At 44.8% G+C, this 25,699-nt stretch overlaps 1 pseudogene; it reads left to right on the top strand.

The window, feature by feature from the left end:
- Window positions 1-20,696: 20,696 nt before the first annotated feature.
- Window positions 20,697-21,854, top strand: LOC142767910 (uncharacterized; annotated as a pseudogene).
- Window positions 21,855-25,699: the final 3,845 nt, after the last annotated feature.

Consider the following 25,699-nt stretch of genomic DNA (forward strand, 5'->3'; position numbering starts at 1 on the left):
CTTGTCTGCGAAATATTCATTAGTTAGCGTTTCTAATGCAGTAAAATCAGCGCGTTTTTTTTTCGAATGCATTTGAGACGGCCGCCAAAATGGCTGGGACGTCTGACGTGGATGGACTCAATATCCAATTATTCCATTATATAATCATTTTCATGTGAACCAGTTCAAGAACACTAGTGTCATTCGCATTTTATTACGTAACTCTAGAGTACTTAGCTTTAAAAGTTACCTGCACTGAATACCTTCTCAAAGTGCATACTGTGATGTGCGCTCAGTGGCGTTGTGCTTTGTGCAGTACAGATAAAATATGTATATGTTGTTGCACCTCGTACTGCATTCCTTTTGATAAACTAATCGAATGAGTACTACGTAAATCTGCAGAAATACACATGCAGCTGTGTTGATGCATACTAAACCATGGAACTTGGCATTCACTCAGATTTACCGATACATGCAGCTAGTGGAACATTATCAACTTGAAGCAGCACCTTTTTATTTGCCTGAGCGAGGAAGCTGAAAGGGTAAAGTAAGGTTAATATGTACGGCACGAAAGGTATAATTATTCTGCCACAGCGCGCTTTTTATTGCGTTTATTGCTCAGCGTACCTTTTCGAGCATTTCTCATCGCAGTGGAGCCCGATGCCACTGAATATGCTTGCTATGCACTCAACTTGTACTTACACATATGAAGGCAGTTAGTTACGCAGGGTGCATACTGTATGTTGCACTCCTTGTGAAGATTCGGTCATTGTTCCTTGTGTATTTATTTTAGGTTTGCGGGATTGAATTTTCTGTACAGAAAGAACAGCTTCGCCCCACTTCTCTCTAAGGCACTGGTCATCTCAGCAGCCGAAATTATTGTGCAAGCAGCAGTGACGAGCAGTGGTTTTGCAGTTAGAATTAGAACACTGAGATTACATTAATACAACCCAAATTACACGAACTTGTCAATATTTCTCATTTTTAATGTCGAACTATATGCTGAGAGATATGTCAGGTGAAAAATGTGACTCCACAAACTCGCTTACTCTTTCTCCGTGTTTTTTGTGTATTGTATAGGTATCAATCAACGCCATACCTCTCAGCTGTTTGCCTGACTAGTGCAAACGTTCTTGAAAGTAGTGGGGATTTATTGTATTGAAAACAATTAATTTCTAGTATAGAGAGAAAAAAACTTGGTCACGTGAGATATTTCAAAACCTTGCAGAACGCAATCAGAGTCCTGTTTGTCAGACTTGCAGTTTTTCTATAATAAAGGCGTATGTGAACATATGGGCTTAATTGTTTTTTTGCTTCGGCGTTATGTTTGGTTGAACCTTACGCTACAGGTTACCGTTTGAGCTACTTTGGTGTGTGCGTGTGCGTACGTGCGCGAGCGTGTGCGTGCGTGTATGTGTGTGGTGTGGTGTGTGCGCGCGTGTGTGTGTCTGGGTGTGTGTGTGTGTGTGTGTGTGTGTGTGTGTGTGTGTGTGTGTGTGTGTGTGTGTGTGTGTGCGTGCGCGCCTGCCGCGTCCTACTTTGTCGTTTTTGGCCCAGTCTACCTACACATATATACACTGGTCTTATGCAGCTCATTCAAGACCTTGGCACCTTATTTCATCAGCTGCATGCATGCAGGTTTAAGTGCAGTGGGTGACACCAGTATCTTCTTTCTTTCCTCTCAGCCCCAGAGAGGGTTCCTATATGCTTCTCCCTGAGAACAATTGAGACTTGGGTCAGTTGGTGATGCATATTTGATGGAATAAAGTGCTATGAACGGCTCTCCTCAACCCACAAGACTAAGCAAAACCTCCGGTGTCTCTGCTTTCTTTCTGGCCCGTTAATTTCGCTTTCACTTTATTTCCTTAAAGGTCCTGAAAGGGGGAATTACATAAGCGTTGGGTGTACAGTAAGGATATATGATACATGACCATTCAGGATGAGAGGTGCACTTTTACAGCATCAATGAAAGCATCTGGGTGGGTGGTGGCAACGATGGCGTCGGGAAGGCCGTTCCAGTCTACAATAGTGCGTGGGAAAAAAGAAGACGAGAAGTTGAGAGTACGGGTTTGAGGACGAGCAACACTTGAGCATTGACTTGTACGAAGGGATATCCGAGCAGGCGGTGAGATGTAAGGTGGCTGATTGAGTGAACTGTAATACATTTTGTGAAACAAGGATAGGCTGGCAGTGCGACGGCGACAAGAAAGGGCGGGCAGGCCAGTTGCCGCCTTTAATGAAGATACACTAACGTTATATGAATATGATGAGTGAATGAACCTGATGGCGCGGTTCTGCATCATTTATATTGTGTCTATGAGATAAGGTTGATGAGGATTCTAGATTGCGGGCGCGTACTCAAGTTTTGGTCGAAATAAAGATTTGTATGCGATGAGGAGGGGAGCTGCGTAAATGACGTCTGAGAAAGCTTAGGGTTTTTTTATTAGATGAGATGACGTTGGACACATGCGGAAACTAGTTGAGATCTTTAGAGATAGTTACACCGAGATATTTGAAGGTACTAACAGATTCAATAGGAGTGGTAGTGATTTTGTACGGATAGAGGAAGGAGCGAGTGACGGACATTATTTACATTTACTGGGGTTCAGGACCATAAGCCAGCGATCGTACCAACTCAGGATTTATGATAAACTGCTCTGCAGCACAGCCTGGTCGGAGGTATTTCTTATTGACTGGCGAATAACGCAGTCATCTGCGAACGTACGAATAGAGCAAGCAATTTCCATTGGCAGATCAATGATATATATCAGGAACAATAGGGGACCCAGCACGGTACCCTAGAGGACGCCAGAGGATACAGGCACGGGGTTAGAGGCTATGTTATTCATGCGCACACACTGAGACCGATTAGTAAGAAATTCTTTAACCCATTGTATGACATCTGGATGCAAACCTAAGTGGGAAACTTTTAACAGCAAGCGTCGATGTGGTACCTTGCCGAAGGCTTTAGCGTAGTCAAAAGAATATTGCGTCTACCTGTATATCAGAGTTCATGTTGGAATGCAGATCATGAATAAAAAGGGCAAGCTGTGTTTCACAGGACTGACCCTTGCGAAAACCATGCTGTGATGAATGGAAAAAAGCTGTTGGAATCCAGGAAGTTCACGATGTTAGTGTAGATGATATGTTCCATGATTTTACTGGTATGCTGGTTATGGAGATGGGCCGATAGTTTAATGGTGATACTCTGTTACCTGACTTGTAGACGGGAACGACCTTCCCCACTTTCCATTCGTTCGGTAGAGTGCCTGATGATAGAGACTGCGAGAACAACAAGGTTTAGACTGCGGCATAAATATGCTTAGTGCTCTTTAGAAGTTTAGAATTGACGTCATCAACACCTGCGGACAAAGAAACCTTTAGATTTTCAATCAGCGAAGCGACGTCTTTTGCCGAGAAATTCATAGGCGGCATAATTGACATGATAGAGGTAAGGCGCTCAGGTAGGGGGGCGTCTGGTTTGGCTGTGAAAACGGATGAAAAAGTGGCGTTGAATGTATTAGCGCACTCAGAATCTGAAAGGATATTACCCTGATCCCTATAGATACGGATAGTGCGGTTGGGCTGAGGATTAACGATCTGCCAAAATTTACGGGGGTTATCGGTTATCATGCGGGAAAAGTCCGAGCGAAAAAAAAGGAATGTTTACGTTGACGAACTTCTGCGAGATATGCGCGTTCAGCTTGATAGTATCTGTCCCACGAGTTGGCATTTGGTTTAAATTTTGGGGTACGAAAGAGCCGCTTCTTTTTGTTCTCATGTGTTGCAAGGATTGTGGTATACCACGGCTTATGACGATTAGAAGAAATAGTGGTGACTGGAATATATTTGTCCGCTGAAACATTCATCTTGCCCTAAAAATATGACGAGTTCTGTTGCACAGAGCGATTGTGATATGTCGACTTGTAGGACCGATAGTATTCATGCAGTTCGTCATTTATGGTGGAGTAGTTACCTTTATTGTAGAAGCGATTTTTTTGCTAGGGAATGGTAAAAAGGTGGTTTGAGGAAAAATGTGACATGAATTACTTTATGGTCGCCTATTTGTTTAAGGTAACTAATTGACGAAATAAATTCGGGATGCGATGTCAGAATAAGGTCAAGCGTGTTGGCATAATCTACCGTGACACGAGTTGCGCTTCATCAGTTGTTTCTATTTCTTTGCAAAAGATACATAGTGGAGATGTTATGAGTCCAGCTGTATGTCAATAATTATTCAGGAGGAGAATTCAGCAGCGTAATCTCGTGATTATAAGTTCTAATGGCATATACGCACCACTCTTTATTCCAGAAAAATTTCATATGTACGCATTCTCTTACTTTATCTATTGATAATTTGTCTGTTTCTTGGGCAAACAAGCTGTTTTATATCCTAGTGCTGTTACATTCAGGTAATCAATCAGGTAAAATATGGAAGAGTGGTCTGCTTAAAGATGCTTTGGCTGACGAGTCTACCATCTTATTTAGATAAGTCCCGCGTTGGCTTGGTACCCATGCCAAGTAGAATTTTCTGAAGGTAATGAACTACCGATAGTACTCATTATGGTAATTATTTTCCTGCAGAGGGAGCAGTACATACCGAGAGAGAATCAGTAATTCTGACTGCTTCTCATTCGCTTGCAGGAAGTTTGCGAAGTGGTAGAATTATAGCAAATATGAATTCTCAAGCAGGCGCGTGACGGTGCCGTGGGAAAACCAAATGCGACGGAAATGACCCGGTTTTTATCCGTACTAACATCCAAATTTTTTTCTTAATAATTTCAATTTATTATTTCTCGCTTTTTTGATAACGCACCAGAGGAGGTTTCGCTCACAGCCAACAACGCCCACGCCGTCACTGGAATTTCGCTGAAACCAGCTTTTTAACATTATCGCCTGACGTATTTACGCTATCGAGCACGAGCCTGCAGTTAGGCAGCCCTGGGAAACATTAGCATACATTGGATAGTATTTTCTCAGCAATGGCACTGTTGCCGACACTGAGCGCCATTACACAACACTTCCCAAAAGGTGGCCGGTCGTTTTCAATTCCACAAGCGTGATTAACCTGCAGATAGTTACACATGTCACTTCGTATTTTCTTGTCATGCATTCGGCATATCTTGGTACTGACCCAATGATATGTTGTCGTTGTTCGCCGGTGTGGTGTAGCAGTTATGGTGATTGACTGCTTTCCCTAAGGTAAGCAGTCACTTAAATTCATATATATTTGATCACCATACTCTGAGGGCTTTTAGGTTAATACAAAGGAGGCTAAAGCTGCTCATAACTCTTAGTGACGACCTATGTGTAGATATCAGTTGCAATGAATATTTCTGTATGAGAGCAAGAGTCACAAGCATTGTATACTGAAATGGGGATACTTCGTGGCAAGACTACTGCCTATGCAAAGAGTAGCCTAGTTCAAGCGAAGCACTGGAACCATAAACAAACAATTTGAGAAAAGACATGCTTTTATTTAACACAACTATGTTTTGCGGAAATGATTGCCGCGTCCATTGCACTTAAGCAGTAGTAGCTTCTCAATAGGCCACCATCTAGACATCGTCAGTTTGGCTCAACACAAGACTCACGAAGGAGAAAAGTCGTTTCACCCCCGCAGAGAAGCACAAATTTGTGTTATAGTGGATGAATACCGCCTTCACGGTAGGATAATCCTGAAGCAAGAAAAAAAGAAAAAAACGAGGGAGAAAAAAAGCACTGCTCCTTCAAGTGGCAGGAGGCAACGACGCAGTTGGTATACAACAGCGTCGTTTTGGTATTGTGAGGAGCGTTGTGGACAACAATGTAAAATGTTGCTCACAATAAAAATATCACTGCTGGAATTCAAAGTAGAAGCATAACATGTTTGGCAAGCTGAACAGCCTATCTTTCTAATTCCAGTTAATCCTGAAGGTGCATAACCACATGTGGGTAGGAAAGCGACAAGCTCGCTTTAAAAACGACCCTCATAAGAAATGTAGAAATGATGGGTGAATATCTCGCCGTGGACAGCCAAAGTCACAGCAGAAAAAAAATTTCGCATTGTAAATACGTCTCAGTTCTCTTGCAAAAAAAAACAGGTGACGAGATACCCGTGCCCTGGATATTATCGCGAAACAAATGGCACATGGTAAAAGTATTTCACTACTGAGATACAAGTGCATTTTTGACAAGTATCTCAATACAGCATTACGGATACTCAAAAGTATGTCTCTAATACCATCGCGATACTCTTGTAATATGATACTGCTCAGCCCTGTCATATTCCCACACAATACCACTACGAATTTATACTGCCGTGTAGATGTGTGAAAGTCCTGTAACACTCATGCAGAACAGGACTATCCGAAAATACAATCAGGGTAAAGTGAGCCTTTATGTACCTCCCCATCGTTTTAGACTACGCACTGAACGTGAAAAATAGGGGCACTTCATTAGGCATCACATGCCTAATACAATGCCTTCGTAAGTGGGTTCTCTTGACCTTTCACCCAAATTGGTTGCCGTTACTCTCTGTTTTCTTTTGTTGTAAAAGGGATTAGACGTAACTGAGAACATGAAAATGAAATTATTCTTGGCATATAAACACGCGTGTAAACATATCTAGAAAAATGGCATGAAAATATTGACATGAAACAACACAGACATTTAATATACCGTAGATGTTAGAAGACGAAGTGAGTCAGATCCTGTTAGCTTGGCCAGGGCTCCTTTCGGTATTATTAGCCACCTGGCTGTCTTCGTATTACATATAGGTTAGCGTTGTTGTCACAGAATAGCGACATTCACTAGCGCCGCGGCCTCTCACGCTGGACGAGTGGTGACCGTCACGAAGGCGATTACGGTGGTTTCGGCTGTCTCGACGACGAACGGTGACGCCTTCACCATTACTGTGGGTCAGATTGGGTGCGTCGGCTGTGCGCTTGTCCAGTGGGCCTTCGGGAGCTGTAGTAGCATTCGTCAAATCGTCGTCGCTAGTCACCGTTGTGGCAGCTTTCCTCGAGGTCTTGGCCGCTGACATATATTTGCCCCCATCGCCGTGCGCGAGCCCTTCTGTAGTTGCACGCAGTCGAGCTTCAGCGCTAGTCGTGCCGACGAGCCTGAGGGCGAGCATGGAGATTGTCATAAAAACCACGAAGATGGCGCTGCCAGCCAAAACAGTGACGTTGGGTGAAAACCTGCAACCGGATGGCACACCCGCAGGTGGACCGCTGTCCAGAGGTTCTGAATTGTGGCGTCTTTCCAGCTCATCACCAGCAGCAGCGGACTCCGAGCCACCTTCTGGTGCTGCTTTCTCTGGAACAGCGGGCTCCTCGGCGTTTGGCGAAGCAGCTTCCAAAAGGGAAGCAGCGTCCTCCAGAGGTCGTACAGGGCGGCGATGTTCAGCGGGAGGTTCGTGCAACACGACGGGTTCGATCAGTTCTTCGGACCACGACACCCGGCGATTCATTTCGGCAACGCACCTTGCTTCTTCATCTTCTTGCTATGACGATAATGGCGAACGTTTTGGTAAGAGCCTACGAATGCCCATAAACTAATCAATGGCCAGAATAGGCTGCTCGTTTTACTATGCATTTTTTCGGACTAAATTCAAAACCTACGTAAGAAAAATCATAAGTGACTATCGCAAATCAGCATCAGATGGGTTATGAAGTAGTTTACGATTTTCGTACGCAGAAAATAGCCGTTAATTACAGCACATTCTAATATGAATTCTGAGCGCAGCTTCGTGTTGGGGAAATGTTAGCTGTGTTCGACATTTTGCCTTTCCACACAATATAGACATCACCACAAATCACTTTTTTTGTCAAGAAAGTGACACTCACTATCCCCGCAGCGATGGTCTAATGGTTAAGGTACTCGGCTGCTGACCCGGAGGTCTTGGGATTGAATTCCGGCTGCGGCGGCTGCATTTCCGATGGAGGCTGAAATGTTGTAGGCCCATGTTTTCATATTTGGGTGCAGGTTAAATAACCCCAGGTAGTCGAAATTTCCGGAGCCCTCCAGTACGGCGTCTCTCATACTCATATGGTAGTTTTGGGATGTTAAACCCTACTTATCATCAGCGACACTCACTAGGTCATCAATTTATCAGTGTTGTTTCCCATTTTTGACATGTAACATGCCCTTCCCCTCCGTAATGTGAAAACCCTCACGGTAAAATAAATGAAGAAATAAATAATCTCTCTGGCGGCAAGCAAGATATTCGCTACGCATCTGGAAGGTACTACGTGCCCATTGTTGAAGCTGCATATGGCTCATGGGGATGAAGATCTATCACTGAGCTCTTTGCAAGCGGTGTTAGCAATGATACCACACAAGTGTTGAGCAATGAGAACTGTGCGGTGAGTGATTTCTGTATTACTCTTATGCCACGCTACAATAGATTTATTAACTTTTGGGGATACGGTGTCAACGTAAGCACGGATCGCAACATAAACACGTAAAAAGTGTTTATTTAATTTAATCAGCATCATCCTGTGAGCATTCCACACTATAAGCTTGTCAGGCGAAACGATGCGCCCCTAACCTTGGCAGCCTGGTTTTGTAGCCGCCGCAGCTGTCGTAGGCCTTGGGTGATTTCAGTGGCGCGGCGGCTTATTCGGTTGCAATCGAACGTGCAGTCGTGTCACGCCGGGCTGAATAATCGAACGTATAGGCTGCGCGAAATTGAGCGCACATTGTGCGCATTGTGCAATTGTGTGCAGACACATGTATATGGTATTTTTGCTCATGAATTTGGGGCACCAGTTGTAACTCTGTCGGGGAATACTTGACCCTCGCGCAGAGGGTCTGGATTGAAATTAAAAGTCATCAAAGGCATTTTTTTATTTTTTTAACGACAAAGCTGGTCCCCTGAACGCCAAGAAGGTCATAGAAAGAATCACCGAAAAGGGCACTTTTTTGGAATACAGTGGCGTCCGTCTTCCTATCACCATCGGGGGCACCTAAATGCTGCGCTCTAAAATTTGGAGCAGTAAGGTTTTCGCGGTGTTGTGCTGCGAAGACTTGAAACACCGATCCTTGGGGACTTCTCATTTCTCTCTCATCTCTCCTTCTCACACTCACTTCCGTTTCCAGCTCTGACATAATGGAGTGTACAAGGTTTTCCCTCCCCTCATCATTTCGCTCTTTTCCACCCTCGCCTCAAATTTCCACTCCCTCGCTGTGGATTGTTTTCTTTGTCTATTTCTATTTCTGCCTCTTCCGCTGTTCTACTTTCTTGCCATCTACAATTTTTTTATTTCTCTTTATATTTCTAATAAAGCTTTCCTTTTTTGTCGGCCACTGTGACGCAATAATACGGTTCCCATAAGTAAGGGTTATTAAACGCACGGCATCTACCCCTAACTTGCGGCCAGCACTTGACTCTTCTTCACTTAGTTCTTTTTTTAAATACGATAGTCTTTCTTGGGGACCTTCGGCGGAAAAACTTTGGTTTGTCTGTCTGTACATTTCATTTGTCTGCTTGTCCGCCCTAACGATACCTCAAACGGCATTAAACGGCCAACCCCATCTGCAGCACCCACTAATAATGCTCAAGGTTTAGCGTTAATATTTGTACGGTTGTCAATAAAAAAGCAAATATTGCGCTTATCGGAGGTGCCATAACAAAATGTCTATCTTTTGTATGTCTGCATTTGTATGAAAAGAGGCACTCACAAGTGATTCGAAGGATTGTAGTGTTTATCGCGCTGCGCTGCCAGTGCAACGCGATGCTCAAGAAGGTGTTTCCAAGGCCTTGCTTTGACGACACAATGGTGGCAACTGCCCATCGCTTTGCATTCCACACCTTCTCACCTCCAAGAGCGGCGCGCATCTTTCTCCACGGTCGCGCGCCTTCGTTTTCAAAGTTAGCTGCCAGATGGCGCTTGTGTCTAACTTGCCTACATGCGCTTATTCGCCTCCGGACACGCTCGAGGCAGGCACTTTAACGCGGTGCCTTCAGAATACCATTCACCAATTTTCTTGCGCAGAACATCAAATAAACGTTTTGCTCACTCTTTCCCGGCACAAGCTTAATGTCTTTCGACGACATTTACAGTGTAACATGTCAATTCGGGCCAATTGTTTTCTCATCTATGTAATCACCTTGCTCATGAGTTAAACACACGTGTCTGTTTGCAAGCATTTTATTTTATCGTTTGTCACTCAATACGGTCGCCTTTGCGTTAAGAGAACCATGGAGCAAAATTCAGATGTCATTCATCGCGCTCCACATTTTATTCCTTCAGCATTACATATCACTAGCGGTATATTTTACAGCGAAAGCTGCTATTAGATCTAAACACGAGGCCCGCGTACCGCCGTAGTTGTCCGCTGCCGCCACCGCCACCGGTGTCCGTAACCGTATCGCACGAAATTTGAAAAAGAACTTAGTACCGGTGACACAGTGGGGCTCGAGCCCGGGTCTGCTGGGTGCCAGCCTTCTACCACTGAGCCACACCCACGCTTTGTAGTTGTTGGCAAACTTGCCTTAGGCAGCTAGATGTTGGGAAAACATTCGCATTATTATAATTTTTAAAGAATTTAAAACAACGAACGACGAAACAGACGTCGCACAACGCGAATAGCGTATACGAGGGGGACGTCGATAGCTCCAACCCAATAAAAAAGCTTGTTTTTATTCAGCCATCAACTGTGCCCCATTCTCACTTCTGGCATAATTCCTCATCGTCGTCAACCACTGCATGAACATTCGGAACGAAATTGCTCACAATGGTTTTGCGGATACTTCGCTTCTCAGATGAATGACGAAAAATAGAACAGCAAAATCCGGCCTACTACCTTAAATTTTTTATTATTAACGCTGTAGTGGGCATCAAGCAAGTGTGCTTGAAGCAGTTACTCGGTGCGTGTTAAGAAAAGGCTCTGAAAGGCAGCTCTTCTAGCTTTCGCTGTGACTGTGCTGCATCTTCCGCACGCGCCTGGCATTTTCATAAAACCTGCTTTCACGTTCTTCTCAGAAATCAGCCATACCTGCATATATGAGATAGATGAATGGCGATTTGCAAAAACCATACATACAACTACACTGCAAGCTAATCGGTTTTGACTGAGACCGCAGAAAGATATGATTCACACCGAAATACCTGCAAGTCGTGATGGTAGCAGCGAGGCCTATTGCCTTTTCAAAAATTAAACTGCATTCTTTATTCTTTGGTAGAGGCAATAGTGTGAAACGTTTTGTGAGCTGGTAGAAACAACTTACGCAGCTTGAAGTCGGCAAAAGGAATGTTATCACTTCTGTAAAAGCATTATCTATGCGGCTGTTTCATGAAAAAGGCGACACACATGATCTTCAAAGCGACAGCCCTATAGCGACCATTTCGCAGAAATTTCGATGTCGACGTCATTGGTTATGAGCGCTAAACTGGCGTTGTTTGCAAGCTCTTCGGGATGGCTTTAAATAAATAAGCTTGGCTCATACTATGCAACGTAACATGATTGAGTTTCTTCAGATACGCACCTGTTGATAAATGAAACGTTACAGCTTTGAAAAAGTCCGTGAACAGAGTTGTAAACTTTGAGAAATCGCGTAAACGAAGCATGCGCCTGTTGAACATATACGCACACACTTTCTTGAACTGCAGCACAGATTTTGTTATCCTAGATTCTTTACAGATTCATCAAACTCTCACGATGGCATATCGTACGCAGTGCTCGGTCCACCCCTTTGAGAGAATTTGATATGCTTGCACTCAAGTGAAAGCATATTCATAGCAGAAGCCTTCGCGATATTAGTGGTTGTTGAGCACAGTAAACAAAGAAACATACCTCAGGCAGCTACATACACAGACTCTTTAGGCACTGTAAACGCAATGAAAACTTCAAAAATGTTTCGTATTATTGCTGCTACATTCACTGCTATGCCCCCTAGCAAAACGTTGTGACATACTGGATGTCTGGGCATCGAGATACCGAGAGCAATGAACTGGCTGACCAGCTAGCCACATCTATCCATACAGAGTACTCTGACATATCCAAGGAGATCCCTGCACTAGACCTGATGCCCTTTCTGAGAAACACACTGAAGTCACACTGACAACATCTGTGGGACCGTCAAAAACAAAATAAGCAGCACTTGATGAACCCATAGTTAGGCATCTGGCCACCAACATCGAAAACACGTCGTGCAGATGTCAAACTCTGTAGAAGAATAGGACACGCTTACAGTACTCACATACATCTTTGTCCATGGCTGACCCGCCTACATGCCATAGATGTGGTGAACCACTAGCAATGTAGCGTACCTTCCTATAATGCGCAGCACTAGAGCCATGTAGAAGAAAACATTTCCTACTAACTTACAATCTCCGGATTTATTTCTTTTTAATGTTTTAGGTAAAGAACTTTTTATTAGACTACGAGTACCGTTTGGAGCTTTTGATACATGTCCATACTACTTTGAATGTCAACTGTACTGATAATTCATTGCACGGCCTCTCAAAATAGGCTGATCTTTATAGAAACCTACTTTAGAGAAAGCATCGGTCTCAAAGCCCTGGGTCTCAAGGGAAACGATGAGGCATTCGTGCTACATGATTATTGTTACAGTGTTACTTGCACCACCTTCCGGCACTCATTTTGGTTGTGCTGACTCATGTTGATCTGATGATTTTAAATACTATTTGATTCACGCACGTTATTGCGCAGAGTTTCAGGCCTCTATACAGCTACTTAACATCATCATTGTTCACATACCACATCATGCTATAACGCTCTTTGGCCATCAGTGGTCTTTCCGCCATGAAGCCCGACTCATCATTATCATCGTCGTTTTTATTATTCGATTCCCCACGAGGATCCTTTCAAGGTGGTTCCCAACTCGAAACTGCGAAAAACACTCTGTGTTCTGGCAAAACTGGTCGAAAAACAAGAATGACTGTGCCTACTAGGGTTAATACGGCAGTTCCGTTTTGAGTTGTGGTGAAGTTTCTTGATTGTAGAGTGAGATCACCTCATTATCATTGGCATAAAGGACTTATCTCGTGAAACAGTGGAATTGGTGGCGCTGTACATGCAGACATCTATAGAGCCTCTTCGGCGAACTGCATCACAATTACTTCAATTTGAAAAACCAGCCTAGCGAACTCGAGGTTGAAAGCAAATTGCTCATGTGTAGCCAGCCTCTCCAAAAGACGCTAGCACATTTGCGCTGCGTTGCAACACTGCTACGGGGAAGTCTTTAACAGTTTAGAGGTAATTACACGTTGACACTCCTGCTGCCGATTGCGTGTATACCGCTGATTTCCATCGTGCACTCAAAACCTGAATACACATATCGTTCACATGATTACAGAACAGAGCTGTGCCTGGACCAGCATTTGCCCTATATTGACATAAAACAAATCGTACTTTCGATTGTCATAGCAGTGTTTTCGTCATGTCGTTCGAGACCGATGTTTTTAGGTTCCAGTGGATAAGGTCGTGTGCTTCCAAACACTAGCTTAATTTTGTTGGCAGTCGTTGATATTCAAAGCACATAAATGCATACACACTGCGCACGCTACGAATGCATGGACATTATACAGGCGCTTCGAGAAATATATCCAATATCTTTTATAAACCTTAGGCTTTGGCTCTACTTTGGCACAAAACATCTTCACATGTGCAAATTAAATTACGGCTCAAGGCAGTAATTACTTAAATTAACAATACTACTTTTTGACAAGTGGAAGTAGCTGATCGAGTCCAATGGGGAAATTAAAGTACTTCCAACGTATGGTTTATAGTTGCTTTGAAATTTTTCAAAGGCGGCTACTGCTAATAATTGGAAAGGGATGAAATCTGGCCAATCTAGTTGGCGAATTTGAAGCCAACGCACGAAACGGCGCCTGTACCTTTCCCTTTTGCAACGCCCTTAAAGCCGACACTGTTTTCCATGCATTGGAGGAGAAGAATAGGGTAAAGTGAATGAGCGACTTCTAAGCGAAGTGTCTAGTTTTTCTGTTGATAATGGCGAGGAAACAATGACGTGTTTGAGGGCGTTGTCGAAGTAAATGGTAGAGGCGCTTTGTGGTGCGTCAGTTTTGGTTCCTCCAGCTAAATTTGCCAGAACTCATCATATCCTCGGTGATTATTAGTGGCCGCCTTTCCAAAACTTCGAAGTGGTCATGGACAATTCATACATACTACTTTAATTCACCCATTTGATTTGATAGAAGATTTATATTGATTGAAGAGTTAATGTCCCAAAGTTTTGTAGTTACTATCACTCTTTGCCTCTCGGTCTTTTTTCTCCATAACATTGCGCTGCCCTTTCCAAATCAGTATCCAAACTTTCTTAATCTACAGCAACTATATTTAATTTGACTTTTGAATTAACTGACAATGCATCTCTTCAGTTTTTAGACTTAATGTTGTTTTTCAAAGACAGCAAACACTTGTGCTGGTCGTGCTCACCACGCAAGTACAAGGCCATACTGCCCTTGATTCCTCTCACTCGAAGTTTGTGAAGAGCGTCATGGCGGTGTCATCGCTAAGGTCATCTTTAACCAAGTCATGTCACCACAAAGTAAAACATAGTTTCACTTCACAAGTGGGTCGTCTTCTAATTTCAAGTTTCTGGCAAACGCTGCTTCAGGCTGTAGCCGATTCAGTATGGATGGTCATATGCCACTGTACCACGGCCGCTGATGGTAATAGAAAAAAAATGAAGGAATTGGATCAAAAAAGAGATTTCAATGCGGAAGTTTCAAATGACGCCCTATATTCTCAAGGTGTCACATGGCATTTAAAAAAAATGCAGATTTGGGTGCACGTTAAGGAACCCCAGGTGGTCGAAATTTCCGGAGCCCTCCACTACGGCGTCTCTCATAATCATATCGTGGTTTCGGGACGTTAAACCCCACAAATCAATCAATCATGGCTTTAAAATTGTGGCGTGATGTTATGAGATAGATGTTGTTTTTTCGGTGCCAAGTTATCGCATTTCTATGCCGTGTTCAGCGCGAGCAGAGTTAACAATGGACGATGTGATGTTAAGCATAGACATGCCTATGTACCCTGTACAACTGAAGTTGTCAATGGAATCCCCTGACCTGTAGAATGGTTGATGTGGGGCATATTGGAAGGTCTTTTAACAAGCACTTGATGTAGCACGCTGATTTATTAGAAGACAGGAGTGGAAAGCACCTACCAGCTGATTGTGGCGCACTGGCGCAGGGATTCAAAGTCATATTTCGTACCACCAAGATGATAGGGCGAACCAAATGCCAAAGAGCAAGATGAATTAGGGAGGCCTCTTGGATAGCTTGACACGGGCCTCATAAGTACGTCAGCGGCACATCTGTGTATTGTTCAAGGAAACAGCGTCATGTCTTCTTTAGTAGATAGGAGGCTTGGGAGCCCATCATTGTCACTGCGCACGCTCTTAGTTTCTTTCATAAGGTGGGTGTGTATCTCAATGAACCAGTTGCTGGTCTGCGATCGTCCTTTCTACTTCGTGTCTGGTGTGCGGTCTTTCGCGCAGTTATACATTTTTGAATTATGTACTACGAACTAGCCCCCCATTAAAAGCTTTTTGGCATGAAGAATTTCACTTGTGATACACCGAAAAGAGGTGCGCTAGGCGCGCAAACATCGAGCCGCTTTGGTGAACCACGTCAGAATAATTTAAAGTTGAAGAACTTGTCTGGTGAGTACGAGGTTCAAGAAGGCAACTGCTCATGTGCGGCACGCCTCTCTAAAAGATACTAGCACTTTTGCACTGCGTTGCTACACGGCTACAGCCAAGTCCTTATCAGTTTTCAAAATAACTACGGTGTGACTCACACGGGCAATCGCATGTATCCCACTGAGTTGCGTTTCTCGGAAAATGCTGAATACGGATGCCATTCACTTGATCACAGAATGTAACTATGTCTGTTCCAATGTATCTTGGGATAAGGCAAACCATAGTTTCGTTTGTGACAGGAGTGCTTCTTTATTTTCGTTCGCCGATCCGTGTTACTATGTTTGTACTAAATAAGGCGATGTGCTCCCAAACACTCCTTTGCTCATGTTGGCAGTATAGTTATTATTCTGAGAATATTAATGCACGCACATCACACACGCTACAGAGTGTAGGACATCCATATACGCTGTATATACAAGGATGCTACGCACGTGCGACCATCACGCGCACGTTTGTGTGCCTGGATATACACCCATGCAAACTCAGAAATCTGATTAAAGATTGATTGAATATGTGGGGGTTAAAGTCCCAAAACTAACATGATTATGAGAGACGCTGTAGTGAAGGGCTGCGGAAATTTCGTCCACCAGGGGTTCTTTAACGTGCAATCAAATCTGAACACGCGGGTCAACAACATTTCCGCCTCCATTGAAAATGTTGCCGCCGCAGCCGGGCATCGATCTCGCGACCTGCGGGTCAGACGCCGAGTACCTTAGTCACTGAACCACCGCGGCGGGGCCTCAGGAAATCTTCGAGGGGAATTATTACAGCAGCTTAATTTGATAATAGGTAGAGGCCTACAACTTTCCTTCTACCTTGTGCGTTCATATATTTCCACATTGCGAAACATACACTTACACAAGTTACGCAACACATTCGCTAACTTGCTTGTATAAACGAAACTATACTCTGCGCTTATAAAAGCCCGAATATTGATAACAATGCACAAATGCTGCATAAATGTGCCCTCACTGAGGAGAATTAGTCATTGCGAGTGAATTGATTAGAACAATCTACCGTTGCGTTCGTCACCTTATTCCCAATGCGTAAGTTTCTGATTTGCACCGTTCTTCGTCGCGCGTCACCTGCATCCTTCAGGAAGTGATAGAACGATACGTTGGCATTTTTTCACCGTGATATCATGGATTGTGGCACAGAGTTGTGATGATAATAATAACAGTGATGTTGATGATAAGTACGGCTCCCATCCACTCTGGGGGATTCACTAAGAAAGGAATAATTATATAGAAGGTATTACCTAATGCATGTATATCGAATGCATTATAAAAGGGCTATCGGAAAAAAATATTTTTACTAATCGACAAAGTTATGACTAGAGCGTTCTTATTCCATTAGAAATATTTCTACAGGCGAATAGCTATGCCGGTGACAACGACCTAATGAAGAGGCTTCCAAGGAGAGAATATTAGAAATAACGAAAATCCAATGTAATCCTAATTAAACAGCTTTAGGAATGTTTTATCTCAGTAAACATAAGCGGCTACACAATAAAAATATAGCTCGGTTGTTTCATTGTTGTTACAAAATGAACAAAAAGGGGAAGAAGCCAGAGCAGCTCTCTTTATATACGCATATGATTATTTAGTTTGGAACTCGAAAGCAGTATTTTGTAAAAAAATACAACTTTCTATTTACGTGTTGACCAGATATTCCTACACCAAGAGAACAAAAGGTGTATATATTAGTTAAGGTGAGTGCATAATCTTGCACCAAAGTCATGGATTAAAACATGTCTCCCAAGTTTGCCACGTACTATGAGTTAGTGTGTGCAAATAATTGAAAGTATCGGACCACTGAGAGCGGCTGTCAACAGAGTTTCCGCCATTTCATCAATTTTTATCCCATTGTGTTCCGGAACCGAGATGAATCTGATTAAAGTTATATGAGAGGTGACTGGAAAATGGAATGTACTTGATAATTGTGAATCACTGTAAAAATTGAGTGCTGAGCTGAAAAATAAGGATTCTTTAACAATGGACACACTTGATGTTGGTAGGCAGATCTTTCTTAATGCTATATTTAACGCTAAAATTTCGCCAAAATTATTGGCAAGAAATCAGGAAGATTTAAAGCGAATGACCTGTTAAAGGTAACGGTTAATGTGTCAATTCCAGATTTTCCACCCTATTGCCCGATGTATGAATATAGAATGCTTGTTAGATTTATACTTTCTAAATGTTGTTACAGAAGATCATTTAGTGAGTATAAAGGCAAATGATTGGCAATAGTTGCGTATGTAGTCACAATAATTATAAAATTTGTGTCTTAAATTGCTAGTGGAAGAAGTTTTGCTTAGTTTACCATACAATGAACCAAGAATACCGTTATTATTCTAAATGTGCACAAAAGAGAGGGTAAGCTTGCCTCTAAGAAGAGAACATAATGTTTCAAGCACGGAACACAGCCATTTTCGCCAATCATCGGCCTGTAGGTGTGTAGTGTTTAGGGGCCAGTCATCCCAGGCACACCATACTCATAGGTATCGTCATCACATCTTCAGAAGCTTTTAAGCTGTGTTGCGATTCTGAGACAGCATCGTAGACAGTCTATGCAAACAGCTTAGAAGACAGCCTATGTTGCTGTTGCAATGAGCCTACGTTGCCTGAAAATGGAACACGTCTGGACGACTGGCTGGCATCCATTCACCCATCCATCTATCGCTTCACCAGTCCATCCGTCCATCCATCCGTCCGTACGTCCATTCGTCCATCCTTCCATCCATCCATTCATCTGTCCAGCCAATTATTCATCCATCCATCCATCATTCCATCCATCAATCAATCCATCTATTCATCCGTTCGTCCGTCCGTCCACAATGTTAAATATTATCGTTATGTGTTTGATTGAATTTTTTTCGCGCCTTGATTGTTGTCACCGATCACTTAGCCTCTTCCTGGTTATTACTACCTGTTTAAAGTCTATAATGCTTTCACTGTTTCAAAACCCTAATGCTTTGAAAATAATTGTGCCTTTATGTTAAGCCATAGGGTGGAGCCCTTTACAGAACATTATCATATGTTCAGCCCTTTCCACCTACAGTCCACACGTGCGTACATACGGTGTCTGTGCCTCCGTATGTGGCTCTGTACGTCTTGATTCGCTATACTCCCGTCCTGGCCTCGAACAGCAGAGAATTGCCCCGAGAATTTTCGTGGATCTTGTTTTCTGCAATTTCCTGCTTGAAAGTTTGGGAGGTCTCCAGTGATGATTTTGTAAGTATTCCACTCTTCCATAAGTTCCTCTCTATTTCCTTCACCTTTTTTAACTGATATGTTTTATTTTGGCTTGGTCTTCTGCTGTTTTCTAAATACGTGCCTGATAATTTTCGAGTTTGGCTCCTCTATGTAGTATCAAAATCCTTCATGTACAACTAGCTGAAAAGTAGCCCAACGCTTCTCTCCCAATTTCCTCAACCGCTTCTCAAATTTTATCACGCTCATAGCTTTCCTGAATTCAAAGGATGTGCATTCCATGTCACTACGTACCCCCTGACTTGGGGTGTTCCCATGTGCTCCCAAAGCAAGTCTACCTATGCAACGTTGTTTAAATTCCAAGTTTGCTTGAACGTCTGACTCTATGCACAACACCGCATTGCCGAACGTCAAGCCCGGGAACATGACACATTTCCAAATCCTTCTCACAACGTCATTGGTATTGTGGTTCAACAGTGCCCTATTTTTTATTACAGCTGCATTCCTGGTGCCATTAATTATTACGTATCTTTCGTGCTCCCTTAGTTACTCCGCCCTGTTATTTACCCATACGCCCAAATATTTGTTTTTATCCACTATTTCTAGCCTGACTTCATGTATCTTATTCTCACTGCCTTAGTTATCATTCAAAATCATGATTGTTAATTTTCTCTGCTGAAATTCAAATTTAACCTTTCTCCCTCATTACCACAGATGTATACATATCCCTGCAGACCTCCTTTGTTCTTGGCTATCAATACTATATCAACTGCATACATCAATTCTGGTAATTAAAGTTCAACGCGTTTTGCTTGCTTGGCAAAAGAGAGGCTAAAGCCGAGTGGACTCTCCTCTAATCTGGCTTCTAGTCCTTGTAGATGCAGCATAAATAACAAAGGTGACAAAGGACATCCCTGTAGAAGCCTGCGTTGTATCTCTGTAGGTTGAGATAGCTGTTTTCTTATTTTATAACTACAAACGCCACCTCAACTCGAAAAAAGAAAGATAAGATAAACACGCGTAACGTTTATTTTTCAGTCTTTTCCATGTCAAAATCTAAAATGTTTAACATTATTCGCTATTAGCGCCTATAGAAACGTCTGCATGCTTCAATGCAGACGACAAGTCGGTTGATATCCGAGCTTTACGAGCAGCTTGCTAAGCCGTTATCTTGTTTGGACAGCAAAAAAGCCTGCATCATATTTGTGTACAGTGCCGTACTCTGGAAGCTGTCTATTTTGCCGGCTAAACGAAATTTCGAATCTGACATAAGATAGCCGCCGTCCATTCAGCTGTCTATTAAGCTGTCTACGTTGAGTATTGGAACAGGCCCTTAAGAAGCAAGTGTTACAGGAGTAGGGCCAGCCGCACCAATGCCCATCTATCCCTAAAATTTTGTGAATTAGAAATTTGAAGCAACTTTAGAATTTTAACATGACGTCGCCAAGCTTAGTTTACCAGAGAAAATGTTAACACTTTTTTTCTAGAGGAAAAATGTTTAATAAAAAGTTAAAGCGATTTCGCCCTAGTGGTATAAAGCGTGAAGGATGAGCAGAGCTGGCCAGCCTTTTTGTTTCTTGTCAGTGAGCGAACGTGCAGTGTATCGGCTCGCCAATGTTCGGCGGGGACGAAGCCTTGATCATCATACCCGGACAAAACCCGCATCGTGCGATCCTGAACACCAAGCGGCACAACTGGATACCCACTTCGTCCAGGTGGGCTGTTTTCTTCCAAGTTTACGGCCGTTTGTATAACGACCACAGAGGCGCAGTGGTTAGCGTCGCCGGCGCTCGGCTCAGTGCATTATGCCCTTTGGGTAAAACATGCCTGATTCGGCGCTTCAACTGCGCGGATATGACCCCGAGGCGATGGCGTGGACCTTTGTCCCCACCAACAGTGACCCAAGCTTGATGATTTCTCCGAAAATTTGAAGCCAAGCCTTGATTCAAGCGGTAGAAGGCCGCTACCAGAACGAAGCCAAGACGAAGGCGTCTGATGTCACTGTGGCCGCCGGTTCTTCAGTTGACATCACGAACGCTCCCACGACGCACGCCACGGTACGCAAGGGCAAGACATCCACGAACTGGAAGCCGCGTCCAATTTTGAAACCTGCTCCCGAAGACTATGTTACAGTAATCAAACCCAGAGAACGCGTTTCTCTTCTCGACGTCATTACGGGAACCGACTACGGCACGGCCATCTCGGCAAAACTCTGACTGGAGCGGGCGCGCGGAATCTCTGTGCTGCCATCGCGAGACCAAAACATTATTATCGTGCATGCCCCGGACATCGAGGCGCCGGACCTGCTCATCAGGGACTTTGCAGTGAATTCGAAGAAAGGGTCAGTACCACTCCAGGGTTACCTAAGACAACACAGCGGTAACATCTGCCATGAAGTGATCGTGGTCCGTAACACAGACACCACGGAAACGCTTGAACACGGAGTCTGCTGGCGTGCCGGCACCACTGTGGAAATCCGAAAATTCGGAACATCCAACAAGGCACGCATCACCGTCGCGGATAAGGTGATGCCTGGTTACGTTCACTATGACGGTACGGTCATCTCCGTGCAAAACTACCAAAAAACTATCCTGCCCTGCAGCCAGTGTGGAGTCGTCGGGCATCGCACGAATGCATGCCCAAATATGCAGCCTAACACAAGTGTACTCTGCGGACTCCATGCTCCGCTATTGGAGGGAGTGCGGACCCTTCACGTGTGTGTTCCCTGATTTTCCATGTGTGGTGGCACCCATGCCAATAACTCTCGCGAATGTGCGGCGAAATTCCGAACACCGAAAATGACCTCCCCAAAAGGCAGCGAAAAGAAACCGCCACCCAAGAAGAGAAGCCGCCATCATGGGTTACCCAGCAACCATCCTCACCAGGACAACTCAAAAACTGAAAAGCCAGTACCAGCTTTTGGGGGTGCTCGATTGCGTCCGTCAATGGAGTCTAAACCACTCGATGACCCCGAGAAATGAGCGACGGAGGCGCACGGCAAGACTGGGGCCTTGGTCAAGGTCGTTAAAAATGAGAAACAGGTGAGCGGTCCGGGTGGTGCTGCCTGTCATGCCTTCCTTCCCAATCACTGTACACTGGCGCGGAGTGCAGAACAAAAATAAATAGTAGCACTAAGGGCACACAACTAGATGCTACTAAAGAAAATTATGCAGTTAGAATCTAAAATCAACCTGCTTCCTTCTTCCCTCTCCTGCCCTGTGAATGAGGTAATGAAAAGTGAGCTCGTGGCCCCAGAGGCGGCAATAAGCGCGAGCACCGCATTCCAGGCGTGTTTCGAGGCCCGTATCCGAACCATAGACGCCCGAATCGCCATTGCAGAAAACAAAATATCAGTAATGGTCACCGCCATGTCTAAATTGCAGGAGGCGATCCCCAATATGTTTCTTGCCCAGCAAATTTCGCATTCCTCGCACCCCTCGCACTGGATTGGCGGTCCCTACAAGGACGTATCTGGCCGCTCAGTTAAAGCTTCTAGACGCAACATTGAGATAGATGTAGATGACAGCTGCTTGTTCTCCGGTGTTGAGGATCCCTCTTTCTCTGTGAATGTTGGCTCCGGAGCAGCGCCTCAGCAATCTCACCTCAGCCTAACTCCCCATGGAGAGCAGTTCTTAGGTCAGGCGCTTCCCGAAAACCACTTCGGCCGCCTCTTCTAATATTGTTCAGTGGAATTGTCAACGCTTTTGGTCCCGCACGAAGCGGACGCATCTCCGACTTTTTCTATCAACCCTTGACTCACTTCCGGCGGTAGTTGCCCTCCAGGAGCCAGAGAGTGGCGCCACTTCTAGAAATTACATTACTTTCTAGAAAGACCTTTCTTCCTGCGTCTGTGTGAATGAAAATTGTACAGCTAACCCTGTCCATATAGAACTTCAAACTGGGTATTCCTACGTGATAGTGAAACTTCTTCCGCTCAAGAAACAAGATGCACCACTCCACGTACTTAACATATATTGTTCCCCCAGGTATAAAAGGTAAATTTTGCAGCGCTCCTTAGTCGTGCCCGGAAGGCTGCCGGCAGGGATCTCTGGTAATCGTCTGTGAATTCAACGCTCGTACCACATTCGGGAGATATGTGCGTGAAAAGAAGCGTGGGCGCAAGCTTGCTTCCACACTGGGCTTCACTCTTCACCCTTACTCTGCACATCCGACGAGGGTAGGCAACTCCGTGACTCGGAACACGTGTCCGGACCTTACCTTCACCAAAAACATTAGACATGCAGACAGGGCATACATGGAGCAAACTCTAAGCAGTGAGCATCGCATACTCAACACCACCGTCACAACCAAACCAATGGCAAGAACCTATGCCCAAGCCCGCATACCCGACTGGACAAAGTTTTGGAAAACCTACACTAATCTGGTCCCTATTCGCGAAACCGGTTACCACGCATTGTCACAAGTATTGGTCTCACGCCTTCGTTCGACAGAAACTGAAGTTCGACTCTCGGAGGCTACGCCAGGGGGGGGGTGGAGAATCACCCCTTCACATCTGGGAGGCGCAGCACTGGCTCGTCCCCAGATGGCACTACCAAACACACTATCGGAAAGTAAAAATGTGCATTGCCGAGCTCACTCAATAAGCGGCTGAATACGCGGCCCAGCTCGCGGGCACGAATTGGGTAGACCGATGCAACACGCCTGCAAGACAAATGTCCAGCGCGAACGCTTGGCGTCTCTTTCGCGGCTTGATTGAACCGATCCAAACCAGAGCCGAGAGACAAAAACATCTCCAACGGACAATCCATGCCTTCGAAGGAGACACCTCAAAATTAGCATGCAAACTACGCGATCAAAACCTATGTGTTCGACATGACTCCCAAGGAACAGCGTACTCGTAAGCAGGAGAACGCGGAGTTGGATCAACCGTTCTAGCTTCATGACCTGAAGGTGGCCCTGACTAAAATGAAGCGAGGAACGGCGCCAGCGAAACACAAAGTAACAGTGAAATTACTTGCCAACCTTCCCGACCCGGCCTACGAAGCACTCCTCGGGTAAATAAACTCAATATGGCTTGGTGAAACAACCCTTCCAATCGAATGGAAGACTGCCCTGATCACTTTCATTCCGAAAGCAGCAAAGCCATAAACACGGACAACCTTCGCCCTATCTCTCTCACGTTTTGCGCAGGAAAGCTGATGAAGACTATGGTGCTAGATCGCTTGCCCGCAGAGGTCCGCACAGGATGTGCTGCTTCAACTACATCACGAAATTCTAAATCCTGTCGAATGCCCTCCTAATGACAAGGCAGTACTCGCCCTTGATTTGAAGGGGGCCTTTGACAATGTCGCACATGACATAATGCTGAAGCACCTTTCCCAAACCAACTGTGGACACAACATGTTTCAATACATTCGACAATTCCTCTCTGACCGACAGTCATACACCCGAATATAAGATGAAGAACACAGCCCCTATCAATTAGGTACGAAAGGCACCCCACAGGGTGCGGTCCTCTCACTCCTATTGTTAAGTCTGGCTATGATGAACCTCCCGGCTCAGCTGTATATTGTTCAAGGCATACAGCAGGCGCTGTATGCCTACGATATTACCATGTGGGCTGAACACTGCTTGATAGGGGACATAGAAGCCAACCTGCAGCAAGCAGCGGAGATCGTGGGCACCTACGCCCACTGCTGCGACCTTCAGTGCTTCCCGACCAAATCAGAATTTGTGCACATACGCCCCTCGGCAAAGTGCACTACGAAAATTGAACTCTTCTTACGAAGCGGACCCATCCCAGAACACGATGAGATCAAAGTACTCTGATTATCCTCAAACTTCGCCGAGTCGATACAGCTGACAAACCTGCGTAAGGTGGGGGACCAGGTGGGCCGTATGGTTCGCCGGGTTTCCAACAAGCGCGGGTAAGTTACGTTGCAAAGATGCTGTGCGGCTGGTGCATGCATTTGTACCAGTCGAGTCCTCTACTCGGCTCTTTACCTCCACCTGCGCAAGTTTGACGAGAATGCCCTTGATTGTCAGAAAGAGGTACAAGCGTGCCCTCGATTTTCCAATAACCACCTCCAACCAGCGTCCTGTGGGCCTGGAGGTGGTAAACACTTTCGCAGAGCTCCGGGAGGCACACTTGATTAACCAATACACGGCATTTTCAAACACTCCATCGAGTCACCGCCTATTAGCCCTACTACACATTCACTAGCCAACAGAGACGGAAGAGCGCGTACGCATCCCAGAATTCTGGAGATAAGCCCTGCACGTGCACCCTCGTCCGGCCAACATGACACGTGACGACCACAATGGCATGTGCGTTGCGCTATGATAACAAACAAGGCATATTTTACGTGCATGCCTTCGGTCCTCACCATGGGGAGTGGTACACGGTTGCAGTTGTTCACCAAAACATCGTGGTGAATGGTTTCACATTCAGAGCAGAGGACATAAAACGTGTGGAGAAAGTCGCCATCGCGCTAGCTGCCGCAGTCCAGAAATCGCGCGTCATCGTTACGGACTCGAGAGGGGACTGCAGAAATATATAACGCGGGCACGTCCCTTACCTTGCCTACCGCATCTGACAAAATAGTAATTACGTTGAAGCCCCCGCGTCCCGTAGCATCATATGGGCTCCAGCTCACTCGGGCCTCGAAGGCGACGAAACTGCAGATGCCGCTGCCCGCGCGCTCACTCTCCCGGTAACGCCTTGGAACCTTTCCGGAATGGATCCCGAAGCTAATCCGGCCTTAACATTTCGAGAAATTACTTAATTGTATCAATTCGTCAACGCAATTTATCATACACTCTGTAAGGGCCTTACAAAGCCAGAAAAACGCTTACCCCCAATTGC

This window comes from Rhipicephalus microplus, chromosome 7 (assembly GCF_043290135.1).
Source record: "Rhipicephalus microplus isolate Deutch F79 chromosome 7, USDA_Rmic, whole genome shotgun sequence".
Taxonomy (NCBI): Eukaryota; Metazoa; Arthropoda; class Arachnida; order Ixodida; family Ixodidae; genus Rhipicephalus; species Rhipicephalus microplus.